This window comes from Megalobrama amblycephala, linkage group LG6 (assembly GCF_018812025.1).
Source record: "Megalobrama amblycephala isolate DHTTF-2021 linkage group LG6, ASM1881202v1, whole genome shotgun sequence".
Taxonomy (NCBI): Eukaryota; Metazoa; Chordata; class Actinopteri; order Cypriniformes; family Xenocyprididae; genus Megalobrama; species Megalobrama amblycephala.
Genome location: NC_063049.1, coordinates 38300840 through 38328188, shown reverse-complemented (window position 1 = coordinate 38328188; position 27349 = coordinate 38300840). Strand labels below are relative to the sequence as shown.

The 27349-nt window shown below is 37.3% G+C and overlaps 1 long non-coding RNA gene across 2 annotated transcripts; it reads right to left on the bottom strand.

Moving 5' to 3' along the window:
- Positions 1–200: 200 nt before the first annotated feature.
- Positions 201–27349, bottom strand: LOC125270679. 2 transcript variants are annotated; one of them, XR_007185407.1, is made up of 4 exons: positions 27124–27349; positions 7800–7906; positions 7369–7452; positions 201–710 (listed from the first exon to the last, which is right to left on the bottom strand). It is a non-coding gene; the product is annotated as an uncharacterized LOC125270679 (long non-coding RNA). The 2 variants fall into 2 exon arrangements; XR_007185406.1 differs by lacking the exon at positions 27124–27349 and having other exon boundaries at positions 7800–9660.

Sequence of the window (27349 nt, the reverse complement as noted above, 5' to 3'; positions counted from 1 at the left end):
AGACTCTTATTCCTCATCTGGTAGTGTTTAAAGCCCTTTGAAGCAGCACTGAAACTGTCATTTTGACCTTCAACCATCTGGAGGCCATTGAAGTCCACTATAAGGAGAACAATCCTGGAATGTTTTCATCAAAAACCTTAATTTCTTTTTGACTGACGAAAGAAAGACATTAACATCTTGGATGACATGTGGGTGAGGAAATTATCAGGAAAATTTGATTTGAAAGTGAACTAATCCTTTAAGTATTCTTCAATAATTAGATTATGCTCCCAGCTATCAATACAGGTAGTGCTCTTAGATCAATTTAACATGTTTTACCTAAAATCAGTGTGATAAAATGAATCGAAATTCAGCAGATTATGTCCAGGCTTGGGCATCAAAATAAGTGGCACATAATCGCATGGTTTTATGGGAATCTTTATCGCTTTAATGGAGTCATATTCACTTCATTAATATCCGTGTGTTATGTTTTAAGCATCATATCCCGGTGTGATTATGGATTGCTGTGCTCTCGTGTGCATGAGCCCCAGTGAAGATGACCTCATTTCTCCCTGGAATCTCAATGGTGAATTCAGACCATGTTGTTCCACATCAGTGACATCAGAATGCTCATTTGGGGGACGTGGGCTGCATTGATTGATTATCTAACGCTGGCCGCTCAATGGACCTCAAAGTTTCCAAGTTATCCTTTTGGGGAAAGTCCATGCACACTAAAGTGAAAGGAACAAATAGAAATACAAACAGTCAGAGAGAGAGATTGAGAGAGAAATAATACAATTTCAGTGCAGTCTTTCTCCGTTACATTGATATGCTGGCATAAGGGTTATTCAATAACAAAATCCTGTCTACTTAGAAGGAAAAACAATCAAATCAAAATGCAATTCAATCTTCTCACTGAGGCACAGAACAAAGATATTACATCCTCAAGGACTGATTAGAAAACACATTAAATAACAGATAAAGAGTGTTAAAAAGACAAGAGAATAAAGATAAACATAGTGGAGAGGAAGAAGGAATCCTAGGGCGCTTGCACCCAGGGGTCACACCTATTGAACACAAAAAAATGACAATTATTCCTGACTGTAAAATGGTATTAAATTAAAAAGGCAGCGGAAAAACTTGTAAAAGGAAAATGGTTTAAAGCCATTAACTAAAGTTTAAAATCAGCCAGAAATTAATTTCAATTTGTAAAATAAACTCAACATCAGTTGTATACACTCCATATTAAACACAGTAATTATAGCAGCCCAGACTGAAATTCATGCAAGGGAGACGAACAGAATGACGATATGTGGATTTACATAATGTTTATATAACTATGCGGAGCAGTAACATTCTCTGAAATGGAAACAGAATTGACTCTGCACTTAATTGTAACTGTCTGCAGGGTACTGACAGAAATGATAAGCACCATTAGCATATGAGCTCTCATTATGCTCAGAGGTCATTTCAATCAATAGCTTGTTCTGTTTTAACAACACCCTGAAAATAAAGAAAGTGATGAATAGGTTTAAGAAAGAGAGAAGAGAAAGAGGGAGATGGATAACACTTTACAATGAGGTTAAATTTAACTACATGATGATCAGAGTTGGGGTAATGCGTTACAAGTAACAAGTTACGTAATCAGATTACTTTTTTCAAGCAACTGTTAAGTAATACACTATACTTTTAAATTTCCAACAAAATATCTCACTTTTTCAAATAAGTTACTTTGACTTCCCATGTATTGACTGACAGCTCTCCTGTCCCCATGTTGAGAGAAATCAGGAGTGAGATGTTGTGTGTGTGTGAACATGATTGTTATTGTAGTTCTAGACAAGAGGTGTCCAAACTCAGTCCTGGAGGGCCACTGTCCTGCAGAGTTTAGCTCCAACTTGCCTCAACACACCTGCCTGGAAGTTTCTAGTATGCCTAGTAAGACCTTGATTAACTTGTTCAGGTGTGTTTAATTGGGGTTGGAGCTAAACTCTGCAGGACAGTGGCCCTCCAGGAGCAGGATTGGACTAACAGTGCATTCCAAATGGGATATATTGCCCTCCGAAGGGAACTTCGGAGTGAAAACAATCATGTCCGCCATTTTGAAGGGTCGTTCCAAACCGAAGTGCTCAAAACTCGCTGTTTCAAAGGGCCCTTCGGAATGAAGGATTTCGAGGGGTACAACTGATGGACACTTCATGCCCCCATGATCCTTTGGACAGGGAAGTTTTTTTGCATCACAGAATGGGTACAATAGGCTCAGAGTTTGATTTTATCTATAAATATTTGTATAGTATTTTTCTATATTACTGTTATACTTATACGAGCTAGATTTGGTACATTATTATGGTCAAAACGACATTGTACTTCAACAAAACAATTGTATTTTTGATCAGTTTATTTAAATGTTTCTAGATACAAAGATACAATATACATTATATTTAATGTAAAAGGCCTTGGTGCAATAAACTAAAAAATAAATAAATAAACTAACGTTAAACAAAAGACACAGCTTGCACATCTCACTTGCACAAAAGCAGATTCATTATTCCTCAAAATTAATAAATCAGTGAAATGCAAACTCAAAATATTATGCAAACCTGCAATAATTAAATGTTAAATTAAAAATCCAATTCAACCATACTAATAAGCAAAAATTACTTTAGATAAACGTCACATTTGTTTTTGTTTTTTTTCTTTTCTTTTTTCATTGATGAAGCAAGAGTGTTGCTTCCTTCTCCTAGGCTGCGTTCCACTCCACTTTTAGACACGCACTTGCGAACTTGCAATTTTCCTTAAGCACTTCCCCTTGAGACCCTCGTTGCCTTGATTTTCACTGAGGGAGCGAGTCTACTTCATACGTACACTTCAGGCAGCTCCATATACCACAATGCAACACGAATGTGACGTCACTGCATATCGCGTTTTTACTCCACCACAAACAACTCTATGATATATGAATTATTTTTTTATCTAAAACAACCCAAACTCACCTATATACATATTGAATGCTGCATTAAACAGTTTCATAAGGAAAAAAAAACTGTTAATAATAAATCAACTCCATAGCAGATTCCAAGTGATCAAGGGCTTAGGACGTTCCAATTCAGCCCATTGCAAGGGTTCCGCCAGTAGTGGGCACTCGTGCAACATAAGCAATGACGTACATCCGAGTCGACGAGACTGAGGGAAGTTAGCGAGGGAAGGGCATTAAAAAAAAAAAAAAAAAAAAAAAACCGAACTGGAACCGCAGCCCTATTCTTCTTTAATCCAGAATAGCAGCACAGCTGAAAGGTTTGTTTGAGCTGCGCCCTCTACTGTACAGGAGTGAATTTGCATTTCCCTCAGGCTGAGGCTTATTAATTTCACTTTTGTTCTGAAAGGGCCTTTACATTTGCCAAAAATGTAACTTTTTTATTATTAAAAAACAAACAAACAAGCCCAGCCCCAAAAAGTAATGTAAAATTATCATAATGCATTAAAGTAACTAAGTAATGCAATTAGTTACTTTTTTAGGGAATAACGCAATATTGTAATGCATTACTTTTAAAAGTAACTTTACCCAACATTGATGATGATAAATACTTCTAAATCATTTATTAATTTTAGTTTATGTTAATTTCAACATTTACTAGTACAATATTAAAATCTAAAGTTGTATCTGTTAATATTATTTACTGGATCTGAGCTAACATGAACTACAAGGAACAGTTGCATTTTTATTAACTAGTGTTAACAGAGAATATTAGTTCATTTTAGGTAATGCATTAACTAATGTTAACTAATAAGACCTTATTGTGAAGTGTTACCGAGATATGGGCTAATTTAATCTCTCTTCTTGTGAGAGTAAAACCCGTCAAGAACATGTCCTGGCCACATTTCATCCTCAAATCAAACATAAGAAATTAACAATGTTTTCCATAAAGAAAATAAATGATATTTTTAGTATAAATATTTCTTGCATCAAATTCTTATTACTGTAACGAAAAAAATCTCAATGTAATTCATGAAAATGTATTAGATTATTTCAAATGTAAAGTATTTACATTTACATAATGATAGTATTTATTGTACTCTTTAATTTATTCTGATTAAAATAAGTAAACTTAACTTAAAATATTAAACTGTAATTGTGTAAATTCTTATTTTTAATTGCTTTTTTAATTTGTTATTTTTATTCTTTTGATTAAGGTGTGAAATTTGTGACCCATAAGTTGACATTCACCTATAAGTTATTTTTGTGTTACCTGGTATCATTTATAAAAAAAAGCCTTTATAATTCGTACAAGAGAGACTGCATTTAGCAATATTTTCTGAGTGGCGCTTCCATGCAATGAATTCCAGTAATGATTCTTATTTAAGTGACAAATAAGCTGAAACACATGCACCAAGAGTCATTTAGACACTGTTTACAGGAAAAAAACAACCCCAGAGAACCTGAATTTATGCTAAAGCAAAAGACAATATTAACAAATAAACATCATGCTGTGAAAATACAAGGACATTTGCTCCCCATCATGCTGTAAATTGGAGATGATTGCATGTTTTTATTTATTGTGAGGAAACTTTTTTAATGCAAATTACCTTCTTATATTTCTAATCTTTTAACCTTATAACACAAATAGTTATTGTACTAGATCTGCATCTCAAATTCGGCTGAAAGTCTCAAGGGTATACTCAGAATTCAGTAAATTTGCTTTTTCTTTTTATGCTCCCTGGATTTGGAATGAACTGCAAAATGTAATCAAAATGTAACCTTTGAGCACTTTTAAATGTCGTTTGCAATGTTTTAAAGGAGACCTGCGGTTTTTCTTGATTTGACTTGATGGACTGAATTTGTGTATTTGTAGTATTGTTGTGTTTCTTTCTTTGGCAAACTTTATGTGCTGCCGTCTTGACCCTGTGGAAGAAGAGATAGTAATATCTCAATGGGATCTTCCTGGTTAAATAAAGGATAAATAAATACATAAAAATAAATAATCATCCTTGTGCAGATTATAATGCCTCTAAATACACTGGGGATAAAATAAGTTGGGTTTATACTCTGTCGACCTGGAATAAGAATCCGATATGAGTCTGGAGAGCCACTTACTGCCCCGGAGGGAGAGAGGCTAACGGTTAACAGCGGAGATTGCAAGGAAGTAGCTGTGCCGACAGATTTCAATAAAGCTAACAGGAATTCCTTGCGGTGGTTTTTCAAATTAATAGTCCGGTTAAGGAAACAGGGCAATCATTCTAGTGGAGCTGTCGGAGCATGGCTGCGGCTACTGAATAATGAATGGTGGAGGGGCAGACAGTGTTTGGACATGGAGCAGAGCTCCATGTTCTGTGACCTTGACAAGCTGCCACCACTGCAGACAGGTGCAAGTCAGAGCCCAGATGGGACTACGGCAAAGAAAACATGTAAATGTCATGGAGAGAGTCAGAGTATGTGTGCGATTTGTGAACACACAAGTTCATACATTTCGGAAATAACCTTTGAGGTGAGATTTTCAGCTCACTGCGGCATCAAAACATTTCTCACACTGTAAAAAATCAACTCAGAAAAAACTATTCAACATGATGCATTGAGATTTTTGAGCTATTTTAGTCTTAATAATTGTCCTCAGTAACACTATAGGTTTATTGTTTACTAAAGGTAAAATGTTTAGTTCAGCAAATGAATTACAGATAAAATAAAAATTTTAGCAAAACAAAAAATCATTATTCTTATTCATGAAATGAACTAAAATCTAAACTACATGATGTCAAGTAAAAAGACATCATGATAAAACTAAAAACTAACAGTGATGACAAAAACAACTACAAAACCATCAATAATCATCAAAATAATAATCATATAACAGTAACCGCATAATTTATTCATGCTGCAATGCATACTGGGAGATCCTAAAGTCCCCCTGTGGTGAAAATCAAGTTTTTTATGTTGTTCATATGTCTGTCTAGTGTTTTTAACTTGCTTTAAGACAAACCATGTGCAAATTCAGAAGTAAACACCATTGCTGAGTATTTTCTCTTTAAAACTGCAGTGAACCAAAGACAGTCTCAAACCTGTGGTTTGAAATCTCTGGTGTTTATGACGTCACAAACTACCTTGTAACCAATCATGGTCAACGTGCCGGCGGGCTTTAGCATATCATTAACTGACTGCGTAAGGGAGTGTCAAAAGAAGGTTATCTCTGTATTTTTCTGTTGATATGAAAAATCGGGTAGATTTAGCAATATTTAGTGTATGATGTATATTAAGATGTTATGATGAACTATATGCCTATTCTAAGGATGCTGATTGTTAGAAGACAGCTGTCTGACTCGTGAATGTGAACATGATTTGTGTAACATTAGCAACACATTATTAGCTGTTTGATAACATAGTCAAGCAAAAGGCTAATCATATTAATTACCATGTGTCCATCGCCGTTGTAAAAAGCGATACCATTGTGCAGCGTTTACCTCAGTAAGTTGACCGAGTGGATCTCATCTGAGTTTGTAGAGAGTGGAGGCGGGGCTAATTATCATATTCATAAATCCGTGTATATTAAATGAGGCAAAGGTGTAGCGTTACATTCAAGCTATTTTAAAGCATTAAGTTTTTTTTTTTTCTCACAGGAAAAAACTTTTAAATATGTAATTTTGGTAATCAAAGATAAGTTTTAAGGGATTAAATTATTGACTACAGGGGGATTTTAACAAATCAGCAAATTTGCTCAAAATGAACCTGTCTGTTCAGGCAAATATATTGGGACTGCATTTGGGGAAATGTGTTTTTGTTACTGTTTTTGTGTCTAAGTAATTCACATTTCTTGTGAATCAATAAGCTGGATAAATCACATTTTTATCAAATCAAATTTCAGCATTTTTTTTTTCTACAGTGAAAGCATTTAGAAACGGTTCATGGAATCACGGATAGTCTGTAAACAATGCATTATGGGGTGTAAATATTGTGGTTTTGCAACTACCGTTTTTGTGGTAAATTTACACTACCGTTCAAAAGTTTGGGGTGTTTTTGAAAGAAGTCTCTTCTGCTCACCACAGCTGTATTTATTGAGTCAAAATATACAGTAAAAAAATTAATATTGTGAAATATTATTGCAATTTAAAATAACTGTCTTCTATTTTAAATACATTTTAAAATATAATTTATTTCTTTGATGACAAAGCTGAATTTTCAGCATCATCGCTCCAGTCTTCAGTGTCACATGATACTTCAGAAATCATTCTAATATGCTGATTTGGTGCTCAAGGAACATTTCTTATTATCATCAATGTGGAAAACAGTTGAGCTTCTTAATATTTTTGTGGAACCTGTGATGTATTTTTTTCTGAATTATTTGATGAATAGAAAGTAGAGTTGAATAAAAGTACGTATAGCGACAATTGTGTCAATTTACTCACCTTCATGTTGTTCTGACCCCATATTATTTGCTTGGAGGAGAACGGAGATCTTTGGCGGCTTTTTGTCAATACATCGCCATGCTCCTAAGAGGACAAAGATGACACTATAACACTAGTCCATGACTTGTGACCTATATGTCATCTGAACTTATATAGCATTTTGTCAGAAAGAGACCAGAATTTCAGCTCAATTTTAGGCTATACATTTTCACATTTTTAGCCTCTCTTTGCCATTTAAAGTAGGTACATTTTTCTGCAGCAGCGGATGGTGCCATGTACCCAGGGAATAGGCAAGAAAGGTCTGGACCACCAACAAGCAAACTACAGCCGTTTGTTATCTATGCCACCGCAGCACAAACAGCAAATCTGTTGTACCGCCATTACAGAGTAAAGCAGGAACGATAGGGATCAGGACAAAGCTGTTATCATACCTCCCTTCCACCAGTGGAGAGCACAGAACCCGATCCAGAGCGCAGGTGGGTCCGTGTTTGCCTTGATCATGTTTCATCCACTCACTGAGGGTCTGTCCCGCGGCACACTGCGAAAAATTATAGTTCTCTATTTACAGACCTGCATCCTCCAGCTTGAAGTCACTTGTCATTTTCCCTGTCAATTTTCCTCTCGTCACAGACTGTCATAACTATAGCAGGCCGCCAGACCTGGGGTCAAGAGGAGATACTGTGGGAATGTTATTAAGGAAAAGTTAATTCTCATAATTATAATACAAGAAACGTATCTGATATGAATTGCTCATAACACTTCCATAAGCAGGATAGATAGATAGATAGATAGATAGATAGATAGATAGATAGATAGATAGATAGATATTTTTCATCAATATTTTGGTAACACTTTATTTTACAGTGTCCTTGTTACACATTACATGCAATTTCTGTATTAATAACTATAAATGATGCATAATTACATGCAACTAACCCTAATCCAACATTATAGTAAGTACATGTAGTTAATTATTGTTACTCATTACTTAAATGCATAATGACACTGTAACATGGACACCTTAACATGAAGTATAACCAATATTGTATTTCAGCTTTATATTTTAATATTTTAACTTCAGCTATTTCAATGATTCAGATTTATTTCAGTTTTATTTTACAATAACAACACTGGTGTGGAAAGCCATGGTGAGCTGATCATCCGCTATATGGATCTAATCAGAGGAAATGGGAAAAAGGATCTCTGTAATCAAAAACATGAGAGTGTTATGATAGATAAAATGCTAAATCCAATCCTCAGACCAGTTAAGATTACAAAGCAGGGCATGAAAGGAAAATCAAAAACATATGGACTATGTAATGGCTGATAGATCTCAAACTGCTCACACATTGTTGCCCCTAGTGGCAGAAGACTTATCCTACATTAAGAAATGGGCCGATTTGTCTGTGTTTTGATAGCCTAACTTTATAAGACTAAAACAAATCTTAAGCTGCAATATTGAAAGTATTAAAAAACATTTAGAGGACCTTTGATTTAAAAAAGATGTAAAATGCTAAACATTTATGTATATGAAGGAGCTTGAGACTTTGCAGTTTTAGAAAATACACAAATGCTTTATATTTATCTATTTAACAATCTCCAAAGTAAGCTATGCAACCAAGCCCAATACAAACCTGACAAACTAATATTTAAAGGCCATGTTTAATTGAGCACAATATTCTCAGTGGGAGGCAGTGGACTGTACTGTGTTTGTCCACTTTAATTGCAAATGTGCACTGAGCTTGAGCACTGTTTATAAAGAAGCTGAATGTTCATTTTAAATGATCTCCTGGGAATTCAATTATTTAATTCACAATATAATATTTCATAATCATAATATAGGTGCAAGTAGCAATTACAGAGCCAAGCGAAATAACTGTAGCATGACAAGCCAAATGAACATTTCTGAAGAATTTAACAATTAAAAAAAAAAAAAAAAGATTTTAGGCAGAGCAGTTCAAAGGTTATGCATGTAGAGCATGGTGCTAACAAAGCCAAAGTTATGGGTTCGGTTCCAAGGGGATGCATGAACTAATAAAATTTATACCATTATAACAATACCTTTTTTTTCACTACTTATTATCATTATGCATCTTCACTGGGACCCTGAGAGTACAGGTCAAATCTGAATATAAAATTCAAAATATGGCAATATGTCTGACCTTGGAAAGATGGGTATCATTGTACTCTGTATGACTCTGAAGGGTTTTAAAGATTTAAAGGTGCTACAGAGGATGTTTTGTTTTATACATTTTTGCATTACTTGAAACTGTCTTTACAAACTGATAAAAGTAATAATATTAATATACATCATCTGTGCACGAGGTAGGGCCTTAAAAACATCAGCCAATCGTTTACGCGATCATCGCGTAAACGATTGGTCCTCTGGCTTGTCAATCACTGCCATTACGTTCCTTGTGAGAGACGTGCGCGGATTGGCCCTCTGGCTTGTCAATCACTGCCATGACCTTCCTTGTGAGAGACGTGCGCGGCTGCGCGCTCCAGTAACTTTCCACACTCACTGCATGTAATGTTTTTGTCAGGAGACAGGAATAACAACTGCAGATTATGAGTTACCTGCGGTGAGTCCAACATAATGAATCCACTAACACGACACAGCGAATGCCGGTGGTAAACACTCGTGTTCCAATACTCATGCACAAGTTTTGGGAGGCATTCCCTCGAAATGAGCTGTGAAGGAGGGGGGTTGTTCTTACGCATGCGCTCATTTCAAAAACTCAGTAACAGTCTTTGGTTTCTCAGTCGACGAAAAGATCCTCTGTAGCACCTTTAATTTAAGTCTCACTGTTAATTTTAGTTTCAATACACTAAAGCAATGTTAAAATACATTTTATAATGTTCAGCAGACAATATTGATGACCATAGAACATTGGGTATCATTCAAATCTATATGATCCAATCTAAAAAAAAAACAAATTATTTAAAAGTCATTCCAAATATATCAAATTTTGAGATTGCTTGACCAGCAAGGGTTGGCAGTGATGACATAGGCCTATACCAAGTCTTGTTGTAATAAACTAAACCTTCTCCAAGATATACTCTTACTTCCTTTTATCCCTTTTTAATGTTAAACATTTGTTGATGCTAGAGTTGGACGATTAATCGAAAAGTAATCGAAACCTAAATTCAGAACCTTTAAACAACGTAATTTTCCCATGTCGGTTATTTCGTTTTTTACATACTTTCCCCTTAAAAACACAGTATCACGTTTGTAGTTACGTGTCTCCGCCCCATCCAGTCCAGTCAGCGGCATGGAAGCAACAAGGAGGCGAACTCAAATGCTGAGTCAGCACACAGCACGCGAGCGGCGAGCCCTGAAGCGTCATCACTTTCACTTATATCTTCACTAAACTTTGTCAAGTGTATGTGTTTTAAGGCTTGCCAGTTTGGACATTCAAGTGATTTTAGACCACTGAATGTGTATTATATTGAGCAACAGCGCTCACACAGCTGGAGATGAGAGGGTCTGTATCTCTTACCATTGGAGAAAGCGTAACGGCTAACTTAATCATGTGTGGCACCTCTCAGCCTATTGTGTAAAGGCAGTGACATCAGTGCCCGCCATTCAAAACTCCTTCCCTGAATACCGCCAGAGCTGGAGCGTTAGCATTAGCCGTTTTTTTGCCTAAAGGTTGCAGGCTTGCCTTCCAGTGGCTTTGCTCAAACAGATAGCAGCTGCACATCACGTGAAGATCTCGCGCACAGAGAGGAGCGCAGAAACTCGTTATCAACGCTGTCCTGTGATTTATCACTAAAGTAGCTTAGAAACTCAAAAGTTATAGCATATATTTTTCTACTTTTGAAGTAACTACTTACAACCCACAGCTTCACAGTTATCAGAGAGACGGTATGATTAATTCACACACGCAATCGCTCTCATTAACGCATTCAAATAAATCTACTAGTAACTGTGTTAATTTATCTGTATCTGATTTACAATGAGCAGAAATCTGTAAGAAATGTTACGAACCATAGATAAAATAACTGCTGAAATTGAGCTCTTATGTCAGAGCACTCTTTCATTAGGAAAAAAAAATATCCCACCTTTAATAGTCAAGCACATTTACAGTACAAAACTTGTCTGTGAAGTATAAGGGCAAAAAAAAGCAAAAACAAAATAATAATTCATTAATTGTAATCGGTCATATCGTTCAGCTAAACGAACGATATGCTAAAGGCTGGAACAGTACATGACTTTTTGATTTTAAAACACTAGGCACTTTGACTTTGTAAATGGTTACAGAGAAAAACCGGGCATCATATACTAAACAGCTGAGGATGCTAGGAGATGCATGACAAATGGAAACAATAAGTGCTCTAAAATCAGCTCAAAATATCAAACATATTATGATATTTTGAAGCTAACATATCTGAGTCTGTGCCTATCATACACTACGTCAACTCCAACTGCCCAAAGTCTGCAGACTGGCTCTGACTTTCGGCAGCTGGCGTCAACTCGTCCTGACTGCAAATCTGGTCGAAAATCTGTGAAAAAGTCATGTAGTGTATTCCGGTCATAAGCAAACTTCTCTGAAGATTGAACAAAATTTCTGAGAACAGTAGCAGGAAAAAAAACAGTTTTTGTTAATATACAAATTAGCTCAAAATTTATGACAGTATGTTTGCATTTTAATTTAAAGAGGTTGAGCTCCTATGGTGAAACCTATAGCTGTGAGAAGTCATTTCCTGTTGGTCGTGCTGCCAAGACAACACCTGCAATCGACTACTTGTCAAATGACATCAGTGCCAACAAAACATTGGCTTTTTAGATGCATGTTAATCAGTGTGCAGTGAGGAGGCAAATGATATGACCTACATTAGACAAAATGATTTTCACACTGTCTACACTGCTTTTTTTCTGAGCTCATAATGAGACAAACATGCTTTCCTTTTCACTAGCAAAATGTCATCTGTCAGAAGACATCGGCGTATGTGCGGAGGGAGGGACGGACTGGGGCAGTGTCTGTGCATGAAATGCATCATGGACGTCTCCAGCACATTCATGATTTGCCAGGCTCTTTCAAACAGTTGCTGTCTGCTGACGGCTTTGTCCTGAGATGTGTTATGCAGGGCATATTTCAAATCTCTCCATTCAGAGCAATACGGTGGCGTTGTAAACACCAAACAAACAAAAGTGTGTTTACTGGTAATGCTCTGATGTGGTTGAACAGATGCAATTACACGCATGAAGCCAGTCCCACATGTGGCCGTGAAAGAAGGATGCTGCTGAGTCAGCAAGCAGGCGTTTGCCGCATTGACACAGTCTAGCAAATTGTCCTTGCAAACATTTCAAGTTAAAACAGAACCAAAATGGTCCATATTAAGTTACTTAAAGCATCTTCCTGGTCTTTTTTTTTTTTCTTTTCGGCTGATGTTGATGATCTTTTTAAAGTCACTTTGGATAAAAACATATTCTATTGTGTTCTTCATTAAAGGGTTAGTTCACCCACAAATGAAAATTCTGTCATTAATTACTCACCTTCATGTTGTTCCACACCCACAACAACACAAACACAAATTAAACACAAATTAAGATATTTTGATAAAATCCAATGGCTCAGTGAGGCCTCCATTGCCAACAAGATAATTAACACTTTCAGATGCCCAGAAAGCTACTAAAGACATATTTAAAACAGTTAATGTGACTACAGTGGTTCAACCTTAAAGGTGCCCTAGATTCAAAAATTGAATTTACCTTGGCATAGTTAAATAACAAGAGTTCAGTACATGGAAAAGACATACAGTGAGTCTCAAACCCCATTGTTTCCTCCTTCTTATATAAATCTCATTTGTTTAAACGACCTCCGAAGAACTGGCGAATCTCAACATAACACTGACTGTTACGTAACAGTCGGGGTGTACGCCCCAATATTTGCATAATGCCAGCCCATGTTCCCAACATTATGAAAGGGATTACACAAGGGCAGCCAGTTAACATCTGGAGCAGCACAGCCGAATTATCAGACTAGGTAAGCAAGCAAGAACAATAGCGAAAAATGGCAGATGGAGCAATAATAACTGACATAATACATGATAGCATGATATTTTTACTGATATTTGTAAATTGTCTTTCTAAATGTTTCATTAGCATGTTGCTAATGTACTGTTAAATGAGGTTAAAGTTACCATCGTTTCTTACTGTATTCATGGAGACAAGAGCCGTCGCTATTTTCATTTTTTAAACACTTGCAGTCTGTATAATGCATAAACACAACTTCATTCTTTATAAATCTCTCCAACAGTGTAGCATTAGCCGTTAGCCACGGAGGACAGCCTCAAATTCACTCAGAATAAAACTTTAACATCCAAATAAATACTTTACTCACATAATTCGAAGCATGCATACAGCATGCTTGACGACCATCTTGTAAAGATCCATTTGAGGGTTATATTAGCTGTGTGAACTTTGTAAATGCGCTGTAATATAGTCGACAGCTCATGTGGCAGGGAGCACGCGATTTAAGGGGGCAGCGCCGAGTGTAAATCAGTGCATTGTTAATGATGCCCCAGAATAGGCAGTTAAAAAAATTAATTTAAAAAAAATCTATGGGGTATTTTGAGCTGAAACTTCACAGACACATTCAGGAGACACCTTAGACGTATATTACATCTTGTGAAAAAGCATTCTTGGGCACCTTTAAAGGGTTAGTTCACCCAAAAATGAAAATTCTGTCATTTATTACTTACCCTCATGCCGTTCCACACCCGTAAGACCTTCATTCATCTACGGAACACAAATTAAGATATTTTTGTTGAAATCCCATGGCTCAGTGAGGCCTCTATAGGGAGCAATGACACTTCCTCTCTCAAGATCCATAAAGGTATTAAAAACATATTTAAATCGGTTCATGTGAGTACAGTGGTTCAATATTAATATTATAAAGTGCCAAGAATATTTTTGGTGTGCCAAAAAAAACCAAAATAACGACTTATTTAGTGATGGCCGATTTCAAAACACTGCTTCAGGAAGCTTTGGAGCACAAATGAATCAGTGTATCGAATCATGATTCAGATCACGTGTCAAACTGCCAACGGCTTAAATCACGTGACTTTGGTGCTCCGAACAGCAGATTCGACACACTGATTCATAACGCTCCGAAGCTTCCTGAAGTAGTGTTTTGAAATCGGCCATCACTAAATAAGTCGTTATTTTGGGTTTTTTTGGCGCTCCAAAAATATTCTCATCGCTTTATAATATTAATATTGAACCACTGTACTCACATGAACTGATTTAAATATGCTTTTAGTACCTTTATGGATCTTGAGAGAGGAAGTGTCATTGCTCCCTATGAAGGCCTCACGGAGACATCGGATTTCAACTAAAATATCTTAATTTGCGTTCCGAAGATTAACGAAGGTCTTACGGGTGTGGAACGGCATGAGGGTAAGTAATAAATGACAGAATTTTCATTTTTGGGTGAACTAACCCTTTAATGTTATGAAGCAATGAGAATACTTTTTGTGTGGCAAAAAAAACAAAATAACGACTTTATTCAACAATATCTAGGGATAGGTGATTTCAAAACACTGCTTCATAAAGCCTTACAAATCTTTTGTTTCGAATCAGTGTTTTGGAGCATTTATAAAAGTCATGCCCCCCTGTGGTGAGCCATTGAAATTTCGAAACACTTATGACATAACAAAGCCTCGTTTACTGAAATCACATGACTTTGGCAGTTTGATACATGCTCCCAACCACTGATTTGAAACAACAGATTTGTAAAGCTTCGAAGCTTCATGAAGCAGTGTTTTGAAATCACCCATCACTAGATATTGTTGAATAAAGTCGTTATTTAGTTTTTTTTGGTGCACAAAAAGTATTCTCGACACTTCATAACATTATGGTTGAACCACTGTAGTCACATGAGCTGTTTTAAATATGTCTTTAGTAGCTTTCTGGACATCTGAATGTGTTAATTATCTTGCTGTCAATGGAGGCCACAATGAGCCATTGGATTTTATCAAAAATATCTTAATTTGTGTTCCGAAGATGAACGAAGGTCTTACAGATGTGGAACGACATGAGGGTGAGTAATTATTGACAGAATTTTCATTTTTGGGTGAACTAACCCTTTAAAACCTGAATACATCCTCATTGGAAGATTTGCACATTGTGCAATTTGTAAGAGCCAAAGGCAACAGACTTCACTGAAAGAAAAACACTATAAACACCGCTTGGATCCATCTCAAAGAAATGAATTCCATTTTATGCAGATCTTTGGCTGCGGTGCCACTTTCTGCTCCGTCAGCCACTCCTACTCCTTGTGGTTCAAAGCACTGTGGGTCCAGGCTAAACTACAGTAATAGGAAGTATAAAAGGCCTGCTTTACACTACAGTTGACCTCTCCATAAATCAAAACACACTGTAAAAAGGAGTATAAAGTGGGATTACATGCCCACTAACAATACCAATCTCTGCTGGACCACAAATATCCTGAGAGGAGAGAGAAAGACAGCAAGAGACAGGCAGGGCATTAAGAGGAAATGAGAGAGAGCAGTGAAATGTACTGGAGAGATTTTTCAGCATAGCTTTCCAGCATAAAATTAGGGCCAAAGTGGTCCATTGAGAGTTTTAATCCATTTCTACAAGCTCACATTATCATTATCAAATTTGGAGTCCCTCTGGACAGTGAAAGGATGTCATTCAAAGGCTGAGATATTTTTAGCATTGTTCTTACATAGGTTACCTTTTTATGTAAACTATGATGTCTCCGAACAAGAACAGATCCAGCAAATCCATAAACAAATGTACATTTTCCAAGTGTATATTATGCAAGCTATATGTCGAATGAAATGTATGAATGTGCAATATGCATGAAATGGAAGGTGAACAATACCTGGGTAATCTACTGCATCCACTGGGGTTCTGAAGTGTGCAGCAATTGGACACTTTGGCCCTGTTTCCACCTGGCATTAAGATGCATTTTGGTTGATCGGATCACAAGTGGACGAGGACGACACATTCCCGTTTATACCTGGTGTTTTAATTTGTCCCTTTTGTCCACTTTCAACCACTTCTGTCCTGATTTTTTCGAGGGGAGGATCTATGAGTGGGTAAATGTATGTTTTTTTTTTGTTTTTTTCAGATCTTTTGATCTAATGGACAAAATACGTTTTTTACATATAAAAATGACGGAATGACAGAAAAACACATGGAGAGTGTCAGCTTTTGTTTCTGCTCTGATAACTGCAAGACCACGCCGAACGCTGGGAGTGAGTGTTAGAAATCAGGAATGGTGAGAGAATATAGTGCTTGGTGCATTTCAAACCAAACGTGGGTCTTCAGCTGACAAAGTTTAAATCCCATCTGGCTAGCGTTTCCCATAATGGTTACGCGTTAGGTCAGTCTCTTGTGGCGGTTCAAACACATTCGACCACATGAGCGTCTACACTACAAAAGCAATCCGGTTGAATGCGTTTTTGACTACCTCTGGAAGTGGTCGAAAGTGGACAAACTCAAAACATTTTACACCCCGTTTACACCTGTTTTTAGCATCATCCACTTGTGATCCGATCAACCAAAAGGCATCTTAATACCAGGTGGAAACGGGGCATTCATTATCCCATAATAACGTAATCCCACACTATGAGGCGTTAGGAGGATCCACTAAAATAGATCAAATAGATCTCTGAGTTGGTCCAGGACAAATTAACCCCTTCTCAAAAAAAAAAAAAAGAAGAAAAAAAAGTGGACTTAAGTGGAACTACATAGTAAAGAACAGACCTGTGTTAAAACTCCAACTGTTGTCTTTTGAAACACTAAGAAAAAAAAAATATTGCTGTGAGGTGCAAATGTACTTTAGTGCCAATAAATATGCTTCACATCACATGAAGCTGCTCTCAGTAATTAAATTGATCCAATTAAAACTCTCTGATAGGAGTTTATCTCTTCGCCAGTAACAAGCACCCAAGGGACATGAAACAAGAGACAAGGGAAAGGGGGGAAAAAAAGGAAGTTTTTTTCCCCTTCACTCTGTCAGGCAGGCATTTCATTTAACAAGCACAGAGAGCTTTTGCATACTTGACAAACATGACTGGGATGTCACCATTATTTTACACTTTTTTTTAAATCGTCTTCTAAAATGTTTAGCATGTTATATTGTGGAGTTTTGTTATAAAAATAATTGTAATTGTACACAAATATGAAATTAATGACAAAGAAATTGAAAGTAAAAAAATGTAGAATAGAATTTACCAGATATTAAAATGATATATATATTATATACATACACCGATCAGGCATAACATTATGAGCACTGACAGGTGAAGTGAATAACACTGATTATCTCTTCATCACGGCACCTGTTAGTTGGTGGGATATATTAGGCAGCAAGTGAACATTTTGACCTCAAAGTTGATGTGTTAGAAGCAGGAAAAATGGGCAAGCGTAAGGATTTGAGCGAGTTTGACAAGGGCCAAATTGTGATGCTAGATGACTGGGTCAGAACATCTCCAAAACTGCAGCTCTTGTGGGGTGTTCCCGGTCTGCAGTGGTCAGTATCTATCAAAAGTGCTCCAAGGAAGGAGCAGAGGTGAACCCGCGACAGGGTTGTGGGTGGACAGGGCTCATTGATGAACGTGGGGATCGAAGGCTGGCCTGTGTGGTCCGATCCAACAGACGAGCTACTATAGCTCAAATTGCTCAAGAAGTTAATGCTGGTTCTGATAGAAAGGTGTCAGAATACACAGTGTATCGCAGTTTGTTGCGTATGGGGTTGCATAGCCGCAGACCAGTCAGGGTGCCCATGCTGACCCCTGTCCACAGCCGAAAGCGCCCACAGTGGACACGTGAGCATCAGAACTGGACCATGGAGCAATGGAAGAAGGTGGCCTGGTCTGATGAATCACGTTTTCTTTTACATCACGTGGATGGTCGGGTGCGTCGCTTTACCTGGGGAACACATGGCACCAGGATGAACTATGGGAAGATGTCAAGCCAGTGGAGTCATTGTGATGCTTTGGGCAATGTTCTGCTGGGAAACCTTGGGTCCTGCCATCCATGTGGATGTTACTTTGACACGTACCACCCATCTAAGCATTGTTGCAGACCATGTACACCCTTTTGTGGAAACGGTATTCCCTGGTGGCTGTGGCCTCTTTCAGCAGGATAATGCGCCCTGCCGTAAAGAAAAAATGGTTCAGGAATGGTTTGAGGAGCACAACAACGAGTTTGAGGTGTTGACATGGCCTCCAAAATCCCCAGATCTCAATCCAATCGAGCATCTGTGGGATGTGTTGAACAAACAAATCTGATCCATGGAGGCTCCACCTCACAACTTACATGACTTAAAGGATCTGCTGCTAACATCTTGGTGCAGATACCACAGCACACCTTCAGGGGTCTAGTGGAGTCCATGCCTTGACGGGTCAGGGCTGTTTTGGCAGCAAAAGCGGGACCAACACAATATTAGGAAGGTGGTCATAATATTATGCCTGATCAGTGTATTTGAAATAAAAATCTTTTTTAACACTATAAATGCCTTTACAGTCATCTATGATTAATTTAATGTATACTTACTGAGTAAAAGTATTATATTTTGCTATTATAATACGAAAAGGATATTTCAGACACGTTGAAATACAATGAAAAGCAAAATAAACTAGATAATACTGGAAGCAACAGTGTGTATTAGGCCTGAGCTGTTGTTCAGTCCCAGTCACATCTGTACGTGTCACAGTTTAAATTCAAGTGGGACCATCTCTCAACCTAACCAGGTCCTGAAGGAGAATGGAATGTTTTCTTTCTATCCTCCCCCTTGGCCCCTTCCTAATTCTGCCAAAAAGTCTATTTCAAACTTTTATACCTTGTGTGTGACCTAGTTTAGCAGCTCCACTTCCCAGGAGAGCTTAGCAGCGTCAGCCCTGACAGCCCTTGTGGATGTCATCTCTGTACGGGATTTTTGTTTGGAGCTGGGGTGGCATGTATTTGGTTTATCTCTGTGGATGCTGTCATATTAGTCTCAGCCTTAGACAGCAGAGCTGCCCACTGTTCTTCAGTGACTGTCTGGAGCATCTGGCAAGCTCTAATCTGATTGGTTGGCTTTACACGATTTTATCAGTCATCCTGGAAACAAAGTTAATACAACAAGCACTTCTGAAAAAGAACTAATCACAGGAATAGCCAATGGTTTTTGAAAAATACTAAGTATAGTTCTGTTTGAGGAACTTAGAAACATGTTATTTCAAATAAACCTGTCACTTGTAAACAACAGAATTAAAGAGTTAGTTCACCCAAAAATGAAAATTCTGTCATTAATTACTCACCCTCATGTCGTTTAACACCTGTAAGACCTTTGTTCATCTTCAGAACACAAATTAAGATATTTTTGATGAAATCCGATGCGTTTGAAAGTGTTAATTATCTTGCTGGCAATGGAGGCCTCACTGAGCCATCAGATTTTATGAAAAATAACTTGTGTTCTGAAGATGAACAAAGGTCTTACGGATGTGGAACAACATGAGGGTGAGTAATTATTGACAGAATTTTCATTTTTGGGTGAACTAACCCTTTAAGGCAGCTAGTGGGAACTATTTGCTCATCCTCAAGTTATTCCAAACCTGTATGAATGTCTTTCTTCTGCTAAACACAAAAGAAGATATTTTGAAGAATATGGGTAACCAAACAGTTGATGGATCCCATTGACTTTCATAGTATGGGGGGGAAATACTACAGAAGTCAATGGGGCCCATCAACTGTTTGGTTACCCATATTCTTCAAAATATCTTCTTTTGTGTTCAGCAGAAGAAAGAAATTCACACAGGTTTGGAACAACTTGAGGGTGAGCAGATGACAGAATTTTTATTTTTGGGTAAAAATAAATAAGAAGCCAACATATTTATGTTGGCTTGAAATAAATAAAAAATAATTCATTACTAAATAAATTGCACAACCCTGAAAACTGTGTCTGGTCACTTTACATGTTGGTCAGACAGACAGACTCTTCCTGTAGAAATGGGCAGTTCTTGGCCACAAGGTAATAGGAATGCAAGCTCCTGTCTGCTTGAATAGACAATTCTTCAAAACTGAGCTTCCAAACCAACATCATTTCAAATGTCAAATAAAATCATAATTTTGGCTACTTCAAATCAGACAAAATGTGCATGCATTACATTTGATCTTGACACATATCTCATGAGCTATAAAAAGTTGTGCCGCCAAAAAACATCTTCCTTTTCTTTAGCTACCATATTCAGCATTGGAATGTCTCCTTTTTCTTATTCTTTTTTCAACAAGTGGTCCGTCTCAGCATAGGAAGTCTTCACAATGCATTTCACAATGTCTCAGCTATTCCCGAAAGCATCGGTGTCTCAGTGTCTTACCAATATAGCCCAAGGACAGGGACACTGTGCACTGCTTTTTTCATCAGTCTGATCAAAATACTGCACACCAGGAGCATCATCAATCAAATACACAGACTTTGGTAAAGTGGGATTCAGTCAGTAAACCAGCAAATCAGTCTTCACTGTGCATTTGAAAAGAGAAAAACCTCCACTATTATATCTAAAATAACCCTTGTTATTAATTTATATAAAATCCATTGAGTGTTAATGACCCATGAGGTATTTTAATGTGAATTCCCAAGTTAAGCTTGCACCTGTAGGAATGTCATGATTGTTTGCTGAGAGACGCTCAGGATGGGGAATTGGAATGGGAATAATGGGACAGACTCAATTCAGAAAGATGAATTGCTCACAAACACGCACACCGCCTGCAGACAGGATGGTCCATCCAGAGACAACGGCACCGCGCCAATACAAAGGACTCCAGCACAGCGGGGACACTCTCCAAGGTAAAGTTTAGAGCAGTCCATTAAAATGGAAAAACAATCATGAGCGGGCGGTGATGGAGTGTAGACCATTTCACGGTGAAGTACGTACGTACAGAGAAAAAGACTTAGTCCTCCCCTAAATGCAAAAGATTTCCGAGAAGGGGCATATTGTATGCACAGCTGGATAATAAACTACTAAGTACCATGCAGAATCGGCCTGTCTGATTCACTGCAAAACAATGTGCCGATAAACACTGAGTGTTATGGACACAGTGAGCAGGATATTTCATTAGACAGTTCTTAGGCTGCCCACAGGCCTTGACTGATCACAAAACTTCAGAATGATCTTACATTTTCACTCATTCTCTGACTTGCATTCAGTATTCGTCTCCTCCAATAAATAACTAATGAAAATGTTTGTTGATGAATAGTTTTTAGGTTTCATCAATGATAAAGAAGACTAGACTAAAAACATCCACCAGTGATTTTAATTGACTCTTCACCAGGAGTTTGACTGACAGGCGATCTAACCAATCATAACACCGAATCTGCCAATTTGTCTGACAAAGCAGTCAGGGGAGTTAGTAGATTAACGCCGGTGGACTTGAACTTGAAAAATTGTGTGTACTGACATCTTTATGAGGTTGAAACAACATTCCTTATGATGTTCATTCATGTTTATTTTATGCTATAAATGAACTAGTAGGAAGAGATGATCGGTTCACAAGCCGCTTGAACTGAGGCGCTACAGCGGTCTGTCACATCACATTAAAGAGCCACAACATGGTATTTATTGTTTAAATGTCTTTAAAAATGACAAAATTTGAGACTTTGTTTCATATCAAAAGTAACCTGCTTTGTCTTGTCTGTCGACACATTGTCTTTGCTCTGCAATGTATTTGTGAGATCGGCATGGCTTGTCGGACATAGCAACAGTAACTAAAGGGGGCGGGTCTTTGCGAATGGTCAATAGAAACAAAGTCCTTACAAAAATATGATGAGAAAAAAAAATTTCTAATCCCCATGCATACAATTTTCTCATCCTATATTTTTGTCTGCAGGTGAACTTGAACCAAGTTTACATGCTATTTAGAATATGCACCATTGCAGTAACAACATGCTATGTGTAATGCAATTACCTAAACAATCAACAATACGGAAAACAAACTTCAAATACATGAAGAATTTACAACACAGTAGCTTCTAAACTATAAACAATACATATTCATTACATATTATTTCTAACGAAGCAGTTTTCACTTGCTGATGTAGTTAGTTTATGTTGATACTATTGATTTTAAACTGAACTAATATGAATATGGCAATGACATAAAGAAAAACAAGGTTATACAAGTCGCATTGCTGTTAAAGAAAATAATTCTTAATAGCTGCACACACCAGTATCCTACATGCATTTCTATTCCTGTTCAAGTCAAAACAAGCAGGCAGGCTTGTGCTAAATCATTCTGGAAGCTGAGAATAATAAGCCCAACAGGGGGTGGAATGAACAGTGAAATGTTGTCAATTATCGCAAAATGTAGAACAGTTGGGTCCAAATTTAAGCTGAGAAAGTTTTTACTCAGTCAGGTAGGTTTTAATCACAGCCCTCATACAACATATGATTTAAGCTGAATTCAAATGCTCTTGTAAGTTAACTATAAATTAGTCGAGGGAGAGAGGGAGGGAGGAGTGGATGGATGGATGTATGGGATATTAAGTATACTCAACTGTTTTTTTTTTTTTTTTTTACAGTAATAACACAGAGGAGTCTAAAAGTCTGAGACTACATTTAAAATCAAGAATTTAAAATCTAATTTAAGTGAAGTTCTTAAACGTAATTTCGGGAGGAGTGAAACCATCTAATCTTTCAATTAACTGCTGGAGTACATAAGCAGCCATTCACCTTGCTTTGGAATCAGCTGTTTTGGCATCCCTCCACCTCCCCATCTCCACCAACATAATTTAGGCATTTTGCTACCATACTCGTCTTCCAAGAATTAGTAGTCCAACTGGGGGGTATATCTAAGCTCGAGTCGAAGCTGCTTCCTCAGGCCCCTCCACTTTGGACAGCAAGCCAAATATGTTTAACCTTAATAGCTTAAAGATTATATGGGCAAACAAACTCGTCAACTAGGGAAAAGATGGATGTTAAAAACTTTAAAACACCCCATCACCAACCATTTGGTCTAGATTACTATGAAACTTGCAATACACATAGGACATTGGCTCAATTTTACCCACGATCAAACTGTCCCAACTGTCTAAAGTATGTTCCTGTGATTTATGCATGTCCCTATGCCATATTAGCTTAGTTATACCTTTGTAGTTGCAGTAGCGAAGCTCCAAATGCTTATATCCAGGTGTAAGTATGTATCACTGTTTTTAATTGTTGCAGACTCCATCTGTTTGGTATTGAAATAATCCTCTTCTCGTGTCTTAATTGACGGCGTATAGTATGTTTCTATAAAATGCATCATACACACTTTGGTGTAACACTGCACAAAAATTCTCCAAGCCACCATAAACATGCAAATACCATGTGAAGGAAGACAGAGACCTTCCCTGCTCAAAAGTTCACACCTCTGATTGGCCATTTAAAAAAAATGGGTGTGACTGATAGGGCCTTCAAAGATCCCTACTTACACATACCTTTGCTCAATCTCTTTTGAGGCACAACGTTTCCTGACTTCTTCCGGCTACTTTACCTTCGAGTTAACTTTGTTGGATTCAACGTGGACCATCCAGAAGAAACCAATGAATGCTTCAGCGCACTCCTAACAAAATCATCAAAAATGTTCGGACTCTATTGCATCTGGACTTGTTCAGCAACCAAAGTCAATGCAAGTATCTGTTTTGCAGCCTGTAGATGCGTCTTTAAGTTGTGCCCCTTTTAAGGTGACCCTAATTTTTTGATGTTTGTCATAGGCCGTGGTTAATTGATTGTAATCTTTCTATTCTCTTCTCTCTCTCTCTCTCTCTCTCTCTTTCTTTATATATTCTGTATATAATCTTTGCGTAGTTTAGTTGTATGTAGCTTGCCTGTAGTTTCATCTATTAAACCATTATATCCACGCTTTATTGCTTCTGTGTTTGCCGCTCACAAGTCAAAGTCACTAAAGCCTGGAACACACCATGATGAAAGCGATGAAAGCAGACTGCGGGGTTGGCTCACATTGGCAGTATCTGGGTCCAAAGTTGCCCTGACACACCAAACCGACGCTCGATACCTGACAGTCAAGTAGCACGTCCATTCTGTGCCTGTGTAAGAAGAAATGCCTTTCCGTACCAGCAGGTAGCAATAGCTGAACAGCCAATCAGAATGATCAGATGGCCCGACTGACCGTCGAACTCTGACGCCGATTCAACATGTCGAATCGGCCGAAAAAAAGCCGATGAGGACCAACTTCAGCCGATGGTGAGGAACACATTGAGAAAACTTAGTTGGAACAAAAACTGTCCGATGGCCGACATGGTGTAGATGTGGTGTGGCTTTAAACGTTTTGATTTTGCTACATGCTATTACCCTGCAAGTACTGTATACATTAGGAAAAAGTTATTATTTCTTGGCCAGGAAGATAACTTATTTCCTAGAATTGATAACTAATCATGTGGTCTGTTTGGTGGATGAACTGATTAAATAAGTGTAATATTATTTCTGCTACAGTCAATTCTGAAACTAGTCCAAATATTTATTCACTATGGTCTCAGACATTTGGACTCCTCTTCATATATTTAAAATTATGTTTCTAAATGGGAATAATCTCTTATTATTGCAAACAGAAAGCTTTTGAAGTAGAGTGTGCCTCGTGGCAAGATGCAAGTCAAGCATCTACGCATTCCCCAACATAGAGGAAAAGTAAGTTCATAAACTGCTCATCAATTTTAATGAAATATCAAGCACTACAGATGCACTACAGGAGCAGTTCGACCATATCTCACAGTGATCATGCACATATTAACTGTGTGTTGTATTGTCAGAGAGCCTTTAAAGTAGCTTTCCAATCAATGTCAGAGACACACATGTATGGGAGTAAAAAACACTTCTGTAAATATGTTCCGTAGCCAAAATCAACTGATTTCTTTGTATTCCATCCTAAAGGACAGGTTGCTAACTGGTCCAGGACTTGAGTGCAACATTACCATCTTGCTAAATATAATATAAAATGGCTTATCAATCAAATTAAAATAGACAGATAGATAGATACATAGATAGAATGACACATAGAAAGATACAGACAGAGAGATATATAGATAGATGATAGATAGATAGATAGATAGATAGATAGATAGATAGAAAGAATGACACATAGAAAGATATATAGACAGATGACATAGACAGACAGACAGACAGACAGATAGATAGATAGATAGATAGATAGATAGATAGACAGACAGACAGACAGACAGACAGACAGACAGACAGACAGACAGACAGACAGATAGATAGATAGATAGATAGATAGATAGATAGATAGATAGATAGATAGATAGATAGTTATATTGTGTTACACTGTTAATTTAAGTTTAAGTTATGTTGTAATATTTGATAGCATTATAATATTTGATATTATTTTCTTCTATTATACAGATGTTTTTATTATTGTTTTATGTATGCTTTGGCAATACTGTATTATTTACAGTCATGCCAATAAAGCAATTTTGAATTTGAATTTGAATTTGAATTTAGATAGAGACAGACAGATAGAACGACACATAGAACAATAGACAGATAAACAGACAGAGAGACAGACAGACAGATAGAACGACACAGATAGAACGACAGATAGATAGAACAATAGACAGACAGAGACAGACAGATAGAACGACAGATAGATAGAGCGACACATAGATAGAATGACACAGATAGAACGACAGATAGATAGATAGAACGACAGATAGATAGAACGAGATAGATAGAACGACACAGATAGAACAACAGGTAGATAGATAGATAGATAGATAGATAGATAGATAGATAGATAGATAGATAGACAGACAGACAGGCAGATAGAATGACAGATAGAATGACAGATAGAACGAGATAGAACGACACAGATAGAACGACAGATAGATAGATAGATAGATAGATAGATAGATAGATAGATAGATAGACAGACAGAGACAAACAGACAGACAGACAGACAGACAGACAGACAGATAGATAGATAGATAGATAGATAGATAGATAGATAGATAGATAGATAGATAGATAGATAGATAGATAGATAGATAGAGACAGACAGACAGACAGATAGAACGACAGATAGATGGAACGACACATAGATAGAACAACAGACAGAGAGACAGACAGACAGATAGAACGACACATAGATAGAACGACAGATAGAACGACAGATAGAACAATAGACAGACAGAGACAGATAGATAGAACGACACAGATAGAACAACAGGTAGATAGATAGATAGATAGATAGACAGACAGGCAGATAGAATGACAGATAGATAGATATATAGACAGACAGACAGAGAGATAGATAGATAGATAGATAGACAGACAGACAGACAGACAGACAGACAGACAGATAGATAGATAGATAGATAGATAGATAGATAGATAGATAGATAGATAGATAGATAGATAGATAGATAGATAGATAGATAGACAGAAAGAATGACAGATAGAATGACAGATAGATGGAACGACATAGAACAACAGATAGAACAAGATAGATAGAACGACACAGATAGAACGACAGATAGATAGACAGATAGACAGACAGACAGAAAGAATGACAGATAGAACAACAGATAGATGGAATGACATAGATAGATAGATAGATAGATAGATAGATAGATAGATAGATAGATAGATAGATAGATAGATAGATAGATAGATAGATAGATAGATAGATAGATAGATAGAATCTATCTATTTCTACATAACTAGTGACTCCACATGCAACAGCAAAAATAATGACTTTTAAACAGCCTCCTGAACACTCACCCCAACTGCTTTTGATTGGACACACAGTCCTGTCCCAAACTCACCAATGATGCATCTGTGTCGAGCTGGATGGGGTGCTGAAACAAACAGAGCAATCTGTTGATAGCACCACGGAGACACAGTGTTCACAAAAACCCACCTGCATCACCTTGAGTGCCATTTGCTCTCCATTTAATCTCATTGCTGTCTAGGAGAAACAAATAAGATATTAACAAGATCCACTTTA